Source organism: Paroedura picta, chromosome 5, assembly GCF_049243985.1.
Source record: "Paroedura picta isolate Pp20150507F chromosome 5, Ppicta_v3.0, whole genome shotgun sequence".
Taxonomy (NCBI): Eukaryota; Metazoa; Chordata; class Lepidosauria; order Squamata; family Gekkonidae; genus Paroedura; species Paroedura picta.
In genome coordinates this window covers 7,902,728-7,915,031 of record NC_135373.1, presented here as the reverse complement: position 1 = coordinate 7,915,031, position 12,304 = coordinate 7,902,728, and positions in this window count along the sequence as shown.

Below are 12,304 nucleotides of genomic sequence, written 5' to 3'. Positions count from 1 at the left end.
ACCTCTACTGGTTTTTTGCAAAATTGCAAATATATTTTGGAAACAACATATGCATAATTGATTAAGTCTAACAAAATTCCAAGCCTGGAACATGTTTTCGCTTAAAAAATTTGCATATCCTACCTGAGAAGATATACAGCCACTCCAAAGCAACAGTACACAAGAATCAATTAAAAGACATATGGATTTGCGGTGAAAGCAATCGATTGAAAGGAGCTTCATGGAAAAACATCTGTACTGATATTGGAGTCCAGGAGGTACAACTGCTTCAAGATTTATCGATGTATACTCGGAGGGAAAGACTACAACTGTACTTTCCCAGCCAAAGACCAACAGGACAGAACATTAGTCAATGGGAGCCACAAGACGTAACAAGCCTCGATATGAGACCCCCTTAATAAGCTTGGGGAATGGAAATGTAACACAGTGGTTGACATTCTTTTCCTCTTTTCCCTCATTTCCGTAGCTATATAGGCAATATAACTAGTTAAGAAGTTAATCTGGGGTCTAAGATCTTCTAAGTAAGCTGAATTTGTATTATTAAATCTAATTTCGTAGTGTCTACCAGCCCAAAATTAAAGCATAACTAAAAGGAGACACCTAATGGAATGGGCTTACATTATAGTGTGGGGTTTTAGATTTCCTATGATAGCTGAATTTGAATTATCTAACATATCTCTGTAGTGACTTTCAGCCTAAACTTAAAGCATAACTAAAAGGAGGCTCCTAACTGAGGAGGTGTAAATGTAACTAACGAAGAATTTATTCTACTAATTAATGAAGACTCCATTTTATTATTTCTGGTATTAACAATGTACACTTATATAACTTAATAACCTTAGCAACCCATAAACATATATTTGTTTCTCTTCTTTCCGTACAACTAAGCAGGCTTGTTTTTTTTCCTTTTTCCCTTTCCCTAGTGGAAATGTGGAGGGCTCTAGGACCACGTTAAGTATAAACTGTTTATGATTGTTAAAACTGTCAGAAACTATGCAAACAAATGCTGAAATGATGGTAACAAAGTAGACTTCTCTTTTTAAATGTGGTGCAAACGTGAAAAAGTCTATAAAAAGTCTATAAGCTTTGGGTAAAAGTCCATAATATTGTAGCCAGTCTTATAATCTTAAATGAAGAGAAGAGGGTTTTTAAGATTGAAACGGGGAACCAAAATGTTTTTCCACAGTGCTTCCCAACCCACATACAGAGCTTCTTCTTCTATGCGACGACGGCAGCAAGACTAGAATTGGCCAAGAAATGGAAAACGTAAGAACTACCCTCGACAGAAGACTGGCTGAATAAACTAGCTGATTTTGCCAAGATGGCCAAACTGACACTAATAGTTAACGGAAGAATAGAAGAGGCCTTTCAAGAACAATGGGGCCCTTACCTGAACTATTTACAAAGGGGATTAAAATGGGGAACCAAGTGTATCAAATGAAGAGCATAACTCTCCTTTTCTGTATTAACAATGTAGATTGCATGTATCTCACTGTCTTCAACTCTGGAAAATAAAATAAAAACTCTCTATAAAAAAAAAGATAATAACAGACTATATTCTCATATGTATCAATAATTATTTTGCTAGCTGGTCGTTCTTTTCTTTTTCATCTTTCTGTAAACACTTAATATATAATAAAAATAAAAAAATAATAATAAAGATTAACTTTTGCTTATATATTCCTACTGCTATGATGGTCAGTTCTTAGTCTGAAGAAGAGTGCTTGCACTCGAAAGCTCACGCCTTGAATAAATCTTTGTTGGTCTTAAAGGTGCTACTGGACTCTGATTTTATTGTGCTACTTCAGACCAACATGGCTAACCATTTGAATAGATCCCCATTTATGTAACTTCATTGAAACACACTATCTGAATGAGCAGGTCAAAACTATCAAGCAGCTGGGTGATCATGTGACCGGTCTGTGCAAGATGGGTGTGCCAAGAACTGGATGGGCAGAGTACCTGTTTGATAAACACATTTTGGGAGAAAGTGGCACTGATAATTAGATTATTATTAAAGCCTGATGGGGATTTAAGTTTTTTGTTTAACCACACTTTTTGTTTTACCACTTAAACTTTTTGTTTGACCGTGTATCTTTGGTTAATCCCTAACACTGTACTTGACTGCTAAAAAAGAAATCAACATTTTTGTGTTGGGATGCATTTCCCTCAAAAATCATATGATCCCCTTTATTTGTTGCAAGACAGGATTTTGTTTTTCCTGCCTCCCTGTTCTGGCACACGCCTTATTACATGTACCTGGAAAAGGCACTTTAATACCCAACTGAGCAAGAACAAAGCAGTTTACACTTGGGCACCATTTGATCCCTGGGTTTTGCATTTAGCTATTCTATTACACATGACGTTGGTCACTTAACCTCTAATTAATGGCAAAAATGATTGATTCTCTCGAAGACAATGGTAGCAATCAGACTTGAGAGTCGAGGAAAAGAGACATGGCATAAACACAGCAGTTAAAGGAATCCGGGCTTTATACTGTTCAAATCTCTTGTCTTTCTCTTCTCCAAGCTACACATGCCCAACTCTCTTCATAAGGCATAGAATCCAGCCCCTCAAGCACACTTGTTGCCCTTTTTTGAACACGTTCTAACTGGTCAATATTCTTCTCAAACTGCAGTGCCCAGAACTGGACAAAATATTCCAAATGAGGTCTAACCAATGTTCTAGTATAAAGCCAGGTATCCCCCATCTTATATTTATGCATCCTATTATTATTACCCAATGTAATGCTTTACACTTCCCCCAATTAAAATTCATTTTGTTGGCTAGCTAGACCCAATTTCCTAATCTATCCAGATCTCCCTGAATAGTTGTCCTTTCCTCCAGGGTATTTAGCATTCCACCCAATTTTGATCAATATACCCTCATCCAAATCATTAATGGAAAAATGAGGGGAGACAGCACTGGTTGCCCTCACAGATTTTCTCTGGAGGTGGCTGGATCTAGGTGGGTTGGTGCTGTTGTTTTTATTGCATCTGATAGTAGCATTTGACCCTGTTGATCATGGGCTATTAACCCAATGCCTAGTGGATGTAAGGATTTGAGGCACAGCCTTACAATGGCTGCAGTCTTTCCTTAAAGGTCGGGGGATAGACGGTGGTGTTAGGGAATAGAACCTCACAGCAGCAAGCCTTAATATGTGGGGTCCTGTAGGGAGCTATTCTTTCCCCAGTGTTCTTTACCATCTACATTCACCACTTTTGACCAGCCAGTCCAGAGTTTCAGACTGAGTTGCCACCAGTATGCTGATGACATCCAACTCTTTCTGTCCACACATTCTGATTTTCTGGCCAACTGTTTTGACATTGTGGTGGATTGGTTCAAATGGAGTTGGCTGAAGCTAAATCCAGCTAAGATGGAAGTCCTTCAGCTAGGCTCATAAATCATAAATTATGTTTAGGTTGTACAGATAAATAAGATGGAGGTCCTTCAGCTAGGCTGATGTGCTGAGAGGGAGGAAGGTGATGCAACTTCTGGCTCTTGATGGGGTCCATTTAACACCTTTGACCACTGGCAGGATCCTGGATATCTCCATATCTATAGAGGTCACAAACACTGTGTGCCAGAAATTTTATAACCTTCATCAGGTATGACAACTTGCACCCTACCTCTCGACTCCCAACCTAGCCATTGTGATCCACGCAATGGTCACTTCCAGACTAGACCTCTGTAATTCACTCTGCACAGGTCTGTCCTTGAAACTGCTCTGAAAACTCCATCCAAAATGAGGCAGTGTGGGTCTTTCCTGGGACCCCATGGAGAGTTCATAATGCATTTGTGCTCTCCCAGATGCATTGGCTCCAGATTGCAAATCAAATCAGGTTCATGATTTTGATCCTTCTGTTCAAGATGCTAAACAGTCTGAAATTCTGTATCTATGGGATCATCTCTTCTGCTATACCCCCCAGAGAGCATTAAGATTGTATGATCAGAACCTGCTCAGGGTCCCTGGTCCCAGTGAAGTAACACTGGCCTCAACCAGGGCCAGAAATTGACTGTGACCCCAGACTAGAGAAATGGTTTGCTTAGTGACATCAGGGCCCTCTGGGATCTCAAACAATTCCAGAGGACTTGTAAGCCAGAGTTGTTCCACCAAGCCTACGGATGAGGCCAGGAAACCAACATGAACAAAGCACTGGCCTCCCTATATGAAATTTGAAGCTGAGAAATATCTTGCATAAATCTGCCCAACATTGACCAAGCCCTTGTCCTAGAATGTTGTACTTACATTAGAGAGGCAACTTTAAAGGCGGTATAAAAATCTAAATAAATAAACAAACAAACAAACAAATCAATCAATCAATAAAAACTTTTTCACACAGATAGAGTTTAATGAGATCTGAACCTGTAGGAAAAGTGGACAAATGAGATCAACATGCAATTCAAGAAGGACACGGATAAATAAGGATAATTAATTGATTGTTTTTATTTATTTTATTTTTGGCATGTAAATGGCCACAGCTGTTTTATTATTTTGAGAAATGGCTTGGCAAGGAAGTGAAAAGTTGCCTTCTTGTGGTCAGTTGACCACAAGGCAGCCCCAATTATTTTGTGGTCAGCTGACCACAAGGCAGCCCCAATTATTTTTTAATAAATTTTAATTTTTATATGGATATATAGAAAAAGTACAAAAAAACACACTATTAGTTACAATATCACCCCTCCCTCTACCCCCTGAGTCCCTATTTCCTTGAAGTTTCATTTTGCTGGATGTTCCAGAGAAGATTTCCACTATTCTTGAAATTCTTCTGTTGGTTTTCTGATGCCTATAGATGTCAATTTTACCTTTTTAAATAGCTCAGCAATTTTAATTAATACTTCACCACATATGAAAAGTAAAACAACAAAACAGTATAAACTTTAGCCCAGTATCTATAAAAAGAAAGGAGAAAAGGGAAAACCCACTTTGTCATGACATTTTCAACACCTATAATCAGATCATTTTGAAATCTCTGCAGTTACTTGGGGTATTATATTATATACCATCTATGTAAAAGTATACAGAAAAAGCATAGAAAAAAAATCAAACACTGCATTTCCCCATCCATTCCCTCCTTACGTCCCCCCAATTTCTTAAGAAAGTTTCATCGCCCACCCCAGTCTTTTCGTTCTTGCTTGAAGCCCTAATTCAAATAAAGGCTCCATTTCTACCGAGATTCTTCACTTGCCATAAGTATAAATTTGTTGTCCATGATATCAGAAAGTTCCATTTATTCCTTTTTAGGGGGGTCTCATATCGAGGCTTACTGTACATTGTTGTTCCCCATGTAACAAGGCAAATCCTTGAAATAAGAAATCAACTACCTCCTGCAATTTTTGTGGTGTTTTGATGATTTTCCCTCCCATTGGTAAAATTAATTCCAGGGCAAACAGTATCCTCTGTGGATATCTTATACTCTGGCCAATTAGACTTTGACGTAAAAAATGAAATTGTGCTCTTTTCCACAAAATATCCACTGGTAAATCTTGAGATACCCGCACCACCTGATCTCCAATCCAGCGCGTTTTTTTCTCCTGGAAAACTCTTTTTTGATTGCTTTCTTTTGATTATTTCTTATGTCTTGTAGCTTTGAAATGGCTATGTGCCTTTTCAACATTGATGTCCTTGTCTGGCAAATACTGTTCAGAAAAAATAATGAATTCTTGTTGCCGGTCTTGTTTTTCAAAAGTCTCTAACACTCCGTTTCCTGTCTCCAAAACATTAAGTTTCTCTTCTGCTTGCAGTTCTTCAATTCTGATCCCCTGATCTTGTAACTGACTTGTGACAGTAGTTATCTTTAATTCATCACTTCTTCCTAGAATTTTTTCCTTGCTGTTTTGGATTTCCTTAGAAGTATCCTTGAACAAATCTTCTATAAAGGCTTTCAAGTCCTTAGTTTGTTTTTCCAAAAGACGGACGATATGACACCTTGTTATCACAGGCATATTGATAGCAGGCAGTAAATTATTCCAAAAGCGATAGTTGAATTTTGTTCCAATCAAGAAGAGTAGACTTTTCAGGTTTCTGGGTCGCCTTTCAGGCCCATTATGCATGGAAGGAAAGGTCTGCATTCGGGGTGGACTGGCGTCACCTAAAATCACCGATAACGCATGATGCCGGCTGCAACCGGCCGCAGATTCAGTGCAGGCCGCCGAAAAAGCCGCATTAGCGAAACGCGGAAGAAAGCGGAGCTTCTGGGTGACCAGGGCGCAACCAGAAGCGGCATAGGAGTCGCCGTGTGCATAATCGGTTACTCTGGGTTTTACCACCGTTGCGTCCTGTCCCGTGCGTAAGCAGTTTGCTTTGCTTCTTGCCCCTCCACATTTTCCCATGTTACCCGAAATCGCTGTTTCGGCGGCCGTGCAAAATGGGCCTATGTGACGTCTTGAAGCAAAAATAATGAAGGCTCTTGTCCTGGTGTTTGGAAGTCTCGCGAGAACTATATATCTTGCCACTGATCTCCGAAACATGAACAACAAAAAGAGAGGGGGCCTCCCCTTCAGAAGTCCCTTGGCCTTGTTCCCCCCCCCCCTCTGTGATAAAGTCTCTCCCACCTCTGGATAGCCTCAACTTGTGCTGAAAGAGACCATAAATAAAGGAAAGAGGGGGAGGAAAGAGCCCAACTCATGGCATGGTGATAACAGTGAGCAAAAAGAGACTCTAGGAATCTTTGAGCATGTTGATAGTTGGACACCAAACGACAAGGTCAAATCCAGTCTACAAATCGGAGGGTTTCTTCTTCTTTTTTATAAAATCGATGCAGCTAAAAAAGAGATTAAAGAGTTCAGGAAGATGGTGACTGAAGTCCTCTTGTCTCGTAGTACAGGCAGCTTAGTATCCAGGGAAGGAAAAATTCCCCAAGTATCAGAGATGGCCCCAGGAGCTTCTACAAGCTTTCCTGGGTAGAAATTGGGGGAAGTTAGCGAACCTCACCCTCTTCTGTTAACTGCTGCCACAAATCAACCTGCCTGGCTGCAAACTCCACAAACAGTGGACTCTTCAGGTCTCCGACTAGCCCCGCCTCTCAATTGATGGCTTTTATGTTTTTATTATTTGTAACTGTTGCAATGTTCACTATCCTGAGCCAACAAGCGTTGGTATATAAATGGAATGAAGAAATAATTGAAATGAAACAAGTGCAGGTTCTATATACATATATATAGAAGTATGCATACTGGATGGGAGATACACTTTTGGTTAGCAGTTTGTCTGAACAAGATCTTGGGATACTTGTGAACTGTAAGCTAAATCTGAGCAGACAGTGTGATGCAGCGGCAGTAAAGGAGGCGAATGCAGTTTTGGGCTGTATCAACAGAGGCATCACATCAAAACTGCAAGATGTCATAGTCCCAATGCATATTGCTTTTATTATCATTATCATTATCATTATCATTATCATCATTATTTCGATTTATTTCCCGCCACTCCCAAATGGCTCGTGGCGGGTTACAGTGTCTTAAAAACCCCATTAAAACTCCCACTAAAAGACTTTAAAATGTCACAACATGGCGGCACAAACCACACCTGGAGTCCTGTGTACAGTTCTGGAGGCCTCAATTCAAAATGGACAAAACTGAGACGGTTCAGAGAAGAGTGACCAGGATGATCCAGTGCCTGGTTAGGAAGCCCTCTGAGGAAAGGCTGAGGGACTTGGGAATGTTCAGCCTGATGAGGAGGCTGAGAGTAGACATGATTGCTGTCTTTTAACGTTTGAAAGATTGTCTCTTGAAGGAGGGCAGGGAGCAGTTTCGCAGGGCCGCAGAGGATAGGATCCACAGTAATGGGTTTAAGCTATTTGTAAAACAGGACTGGCTAGATATGGGGGGGGGGAATTCACAGAGTAGTTCAGCAGTGGAATCAGCTATCTGAGTATGTGGTGAGCACTGTGAATCTGGGTGTGTGTCTCATCCACAAAAGGTAACTGAAAACTACATACTTTCCAATGTTCTGTTATTCTGCAGCTCTGTTTTCCTGGAGGGACTCAGTCAGGATCAAGCCCCAAAAGTTTGCAGGGTGGCTTTGGGCCCATCATCCCAAAAGGTTGTGAGGATAAGAAATCAACTGCAGACATATGTCCAAATGGTGGGGCAAGAATCGATAAAAATGAAACATAGTATTTACTGTGCAACCCATAGCAGAGTTGGGTCAAACATGATTTCAATGTGCTTAGAGTCTAGAAACTCTGCAGAGGATTGCATTATTCTGGTGAAATCAAGGGTGGGATTCAGCTAAGTCCCATTGAATTCAATGCACACAAAACTCTCTTATCTGCAAACCGCTCCCACGTGAGCATTAAAAATAAAAGAGTAAGAGGTAAGTGGGCAGAGAAAGGGGCGGTTAAGTCTGGGATAAAAACTCGAAGGGGTCAATTGGGAGCCGTGAAGCGTGCGGCTCCCGATTGGTCCCTTGGCACGCCTCAGATGTCAGCGGCCCAACCAGGTGAGCAGCTTGACTACGTGAGGCTTGGCATTTTCCTGCACCGAAGCCAGGACCCTGGAGTGGGAGAGTGCTTTGTGGCTGGGCAAGGAGATGGGCCAGCGCATTGCAGATGCAACAGCCCAGCTCCTTGCCCGGCCACGAAGCCAGGAGCCTGCGGCAGGAGGGGGCTAGGGAGAGGCTTCGAGGCCAGGCAAAGAGCTCCTGGCCTGGCCATGAAACCAGGAGCTTGGGGCGGGAGGGGGCCGCGAAGCCAGGAGACTGGGGTGGGAGGAGGCCACAGAGAGGGCTTCGCCCCAGGGAGGGGGGTGCCTAAGGAGGCCTCCTAGCACTTGCTGTACTTAGGGCACAGCGGGCTTAAGTGCTAGTTCATATATATTGTAGCTGAAGTTCCACATTTGCTTTTCCTTCCTTCCTTCCTTCCTTCCTTCCTTCCTTCCTTCCTTCCTTCCTTCCTTCCTTCCTTCCTTCCTTCCTTCCTTCCTTCCTTCCTTCCTTCATTCATTCATTCATTCATTCATTCATTCATTCATTCATAGAGATATATGATCGCCACAACAGGCGATCGGGACCACCCCTCCAGGCACCGACAACGACACACACCCTACACCCAGCACATAACTACACACAAGTGGAACGGGGAAGCCCTGAGAGGCTGTAAAAGCGATCAGGGCCAACCTCCCACAGATCCACAAACTCACACACACAAAGACAGAACCGGGGTTCAACAATCAACCCCAGCCAAACCATAGAACTAAGAATTGAACCAACAGTGTCCATAGAGCTCATAATGCCTAACAAAACTGAGGAAGGAGAAAAAGCAGGGGCCTTGATAGGGTCAGGGATCCCAATAATAAGGGGCAAAGGCAGGGACAGCGGATGGCGGAGATACATCAAACTAAGGGGGCCTAAAACCAACCATACTCGAGCCCCCTCCAGACTCCGCCCCATCCCTCGTGACACTAGGGTGGAGGCAAAGGTAAACAACCCGCCTCTGACACTGGTGCTGTGCAACGCCAGGTCAATAAACAACAAAACCTCTACGCTGCAAAACTACTTTGCAGAGCAAAGAGCGGACCTGGCGTGCGTGACAGAAACCTGGACCAGGGAGAGGGAAACAGTTGCCCTCAAAGATCTAGCCCCTGCTGGGTTTTCTGTCCTCCACCAGTCCCGGACAGCGGGGCGGGGAGGAGGGGTGGCAATCCTAACCCGAGAGGCTTTCTCCTTTAGAACCCTTCCTGCGCCGTCAATACCAGGCATTGAATGTGTTGGCCTCGGATGGGGATCAACCGAGAGCGTGGCCATCTGGCTAGTATACCGCGCGCCCACTGCACCGCCAGATGCCCTGCCTGCCCTACTAGAGGCGGTGGCGGCCTGGACGCTACAATTCTCCAGTCTATTAGTCCTGGGGGACTTTAACGTCCATGCTGAGCTGCTGTCCTCTAGAACTGGACAAGACCTGGTGTCATCCATGGCAACACTAGGGCTCTCGCAATTTGTTGTTGGCCCCACCCATCAAGCAGGTCACACCCTGGATCTTATTTTCGGCACAGGTTTGGATGTGGATCTGGTCACAACAACAGCCGTGCCATGGTCAGACCACTATGCTCTAAAGGCTCGGCTAAGGCTCCCACCACCTCCTCAGTTGGGCGCCGAGCAAATTTTAGCTCGCCCGCGGAGACTTATGGATCCAATAGGATTCCTGAATGCTCTGCGGGAACCAATGCCTCCCGGCACTTCTCTCAATGGCCTGGTCAATGACTGGCATAACAGACTGCTGACTGCCATTGATGAGATAGCTCCCCGACGCCCTCTCCGGCCCCGTCTCAAGCGAGCCCCCTGGTACACCGAGGAGCTTCGCGACAAGAAACGGGAACTGAGACGGCTAGAGCGAGTTTGGAGGAAGACTCGTGACGAAGCCTCGAGAACATCTTATAGAATGCAGATGAAAGCCTATGAGATGGCGGTGAAGTCAGTAAAACGCAATTTTTACTCGGCTACCATCGCATCCGCAGACTCACGCCCAGCTCAATTGTTTAAGGTAGTTCGATCCCTCACTGCCCTGATTGAAGGGCAACAAAACAGTAGCCAATTGGACATCAGCTGTGAGGCATTTGCGAGTCATTTTGCGGACAAAATCTCGACACTCCGCCACGACCTCCCTCCAACGTTAGATACAAAAAGTGAACTAGAGGCCCCTTGGCCGTCTTTGGAGAAAACTATGAGTAACTTCAGACGACTCACGCTGACCGAAGTGGACAGGATTCTAGCGACAACAAGACCAACTACATGCCCACTAGATCCTTGCCCATCCTGGCTCCTAAAAACAGCTGGCGTAAATATAACGGGCCCCCTCCGGGAGATAATCAACCTATCTCTCACAACAGGAGAATTCCCGGAGGGTTTGAAAGAGGCTGTGGTACGTCCACTGTTGAAAAAAACATCTCTAAACCCACAAGAGCCTAACAACTACAGGCCCGTTTCGCACTTAGCGTTTCTGGGCAAGATGATAGAAAGGGCAGTCGCAAACCAACTGACGGAATACCTGGAAGAAGCTTCGGTCCTAGACCCATCCCAGTCAGGCTTCCGGCCTGGCCATGGGGTAGAGACAGCACTAGTCGCCCTGACGGACGACCTCCGTCGCCAGTTGGATCGAGGCGGGTCGGCACTGCTGATATTATTAGACCTCTCAGCAGCGTTCGACACAGTTGATCATGAGCTTTTAGCTCGCCGCCTCATCGATGCTGGAATACGAGGGACAGCCCTTCAATGGCTGATCTCCTTCCTCCAGGATCGTGGACAGAGGGTTGCAATAGGAGAGAAAACATCAGACCGCCAGCAACTTACTTGTGGAGTCCCACAAGGAGCGGTCCTCTCCCCTATCCTATTCAACATCTTCATGCGCCCTCTCGCACAACTGGTACGGAGGTTTGGGCTGGGTTGCCATCAATATGCAGATGACACCCAGCTCTTCCTCCTGATGGATGGCCGCCCTGACTCTCCCCCAGAAGCATTAGCCAGCTGCCTGGAAGCAGTGACGAGATGGCTCAAGCAGAGTCGCCTGAAGCTCAATCCTTCAAAGACGGAGGTCCTGTGGCTAGGTAGGAAGGGCCCATGCGAGGAAGCGCGCCTGCCCACCCTGGATGGCGTGCAGCTCTCTATGGCTCACTCCACCAGGAACCTAGGCGTGATTCTGGACACCTCCCTCACAATGGAGACCCAGATCACAAAGGTAGCACGGCTGGCATTCTACCATCTCCGCCAAGCCAAACTACTAGCGCCCTACCTGGCCCCGGAACACCTAGCCACAGTGATCCATGCGACGGTCACCTCTAGACTGGACTTTTGTAACTCGCTCTACGCAGGCCTGCCCTTAGCCCTGACCCGGAAACTACAACTAGTTCAAAATGCAGCAGCCAGGATCCTCACAGCAACACCGTGGAGGTCTCATATCCGGCCTATTCTCCATCAGCTGCAATGGTTACCAGTTGAATTCCGGATCAGACTAAAGGTTCTGGTAATTACCTTCAAGGCCATACGCGGTCAGGGCCCAGTGTACCTGAGGGACCGCCTCCCCGCCTATGCCCCCAAAAGAGCTCTGCGCTCTACTGCCTCCAATCAGCTAAGGATCCCTGGCCCTAAAGAAGTCCGCCTGGTCTCGACCAGGGCCAGAGCATTCTCTGTTCTGGCCCCCACCTGGTGGAATGAGCTCCCAGAGGAGATCAGGGCCCTGACGGAGCTTAAACAGTTCCGCAGGGCCTGCAAAAAGGAGCTCCTCCACCAGGCATTTGGCCGAGACCAGACGTAATCAATCAGCGACCAAGGGCCCCTGCTCCCCCCCTCAGAATCCCATCAATAAGCCCTGGA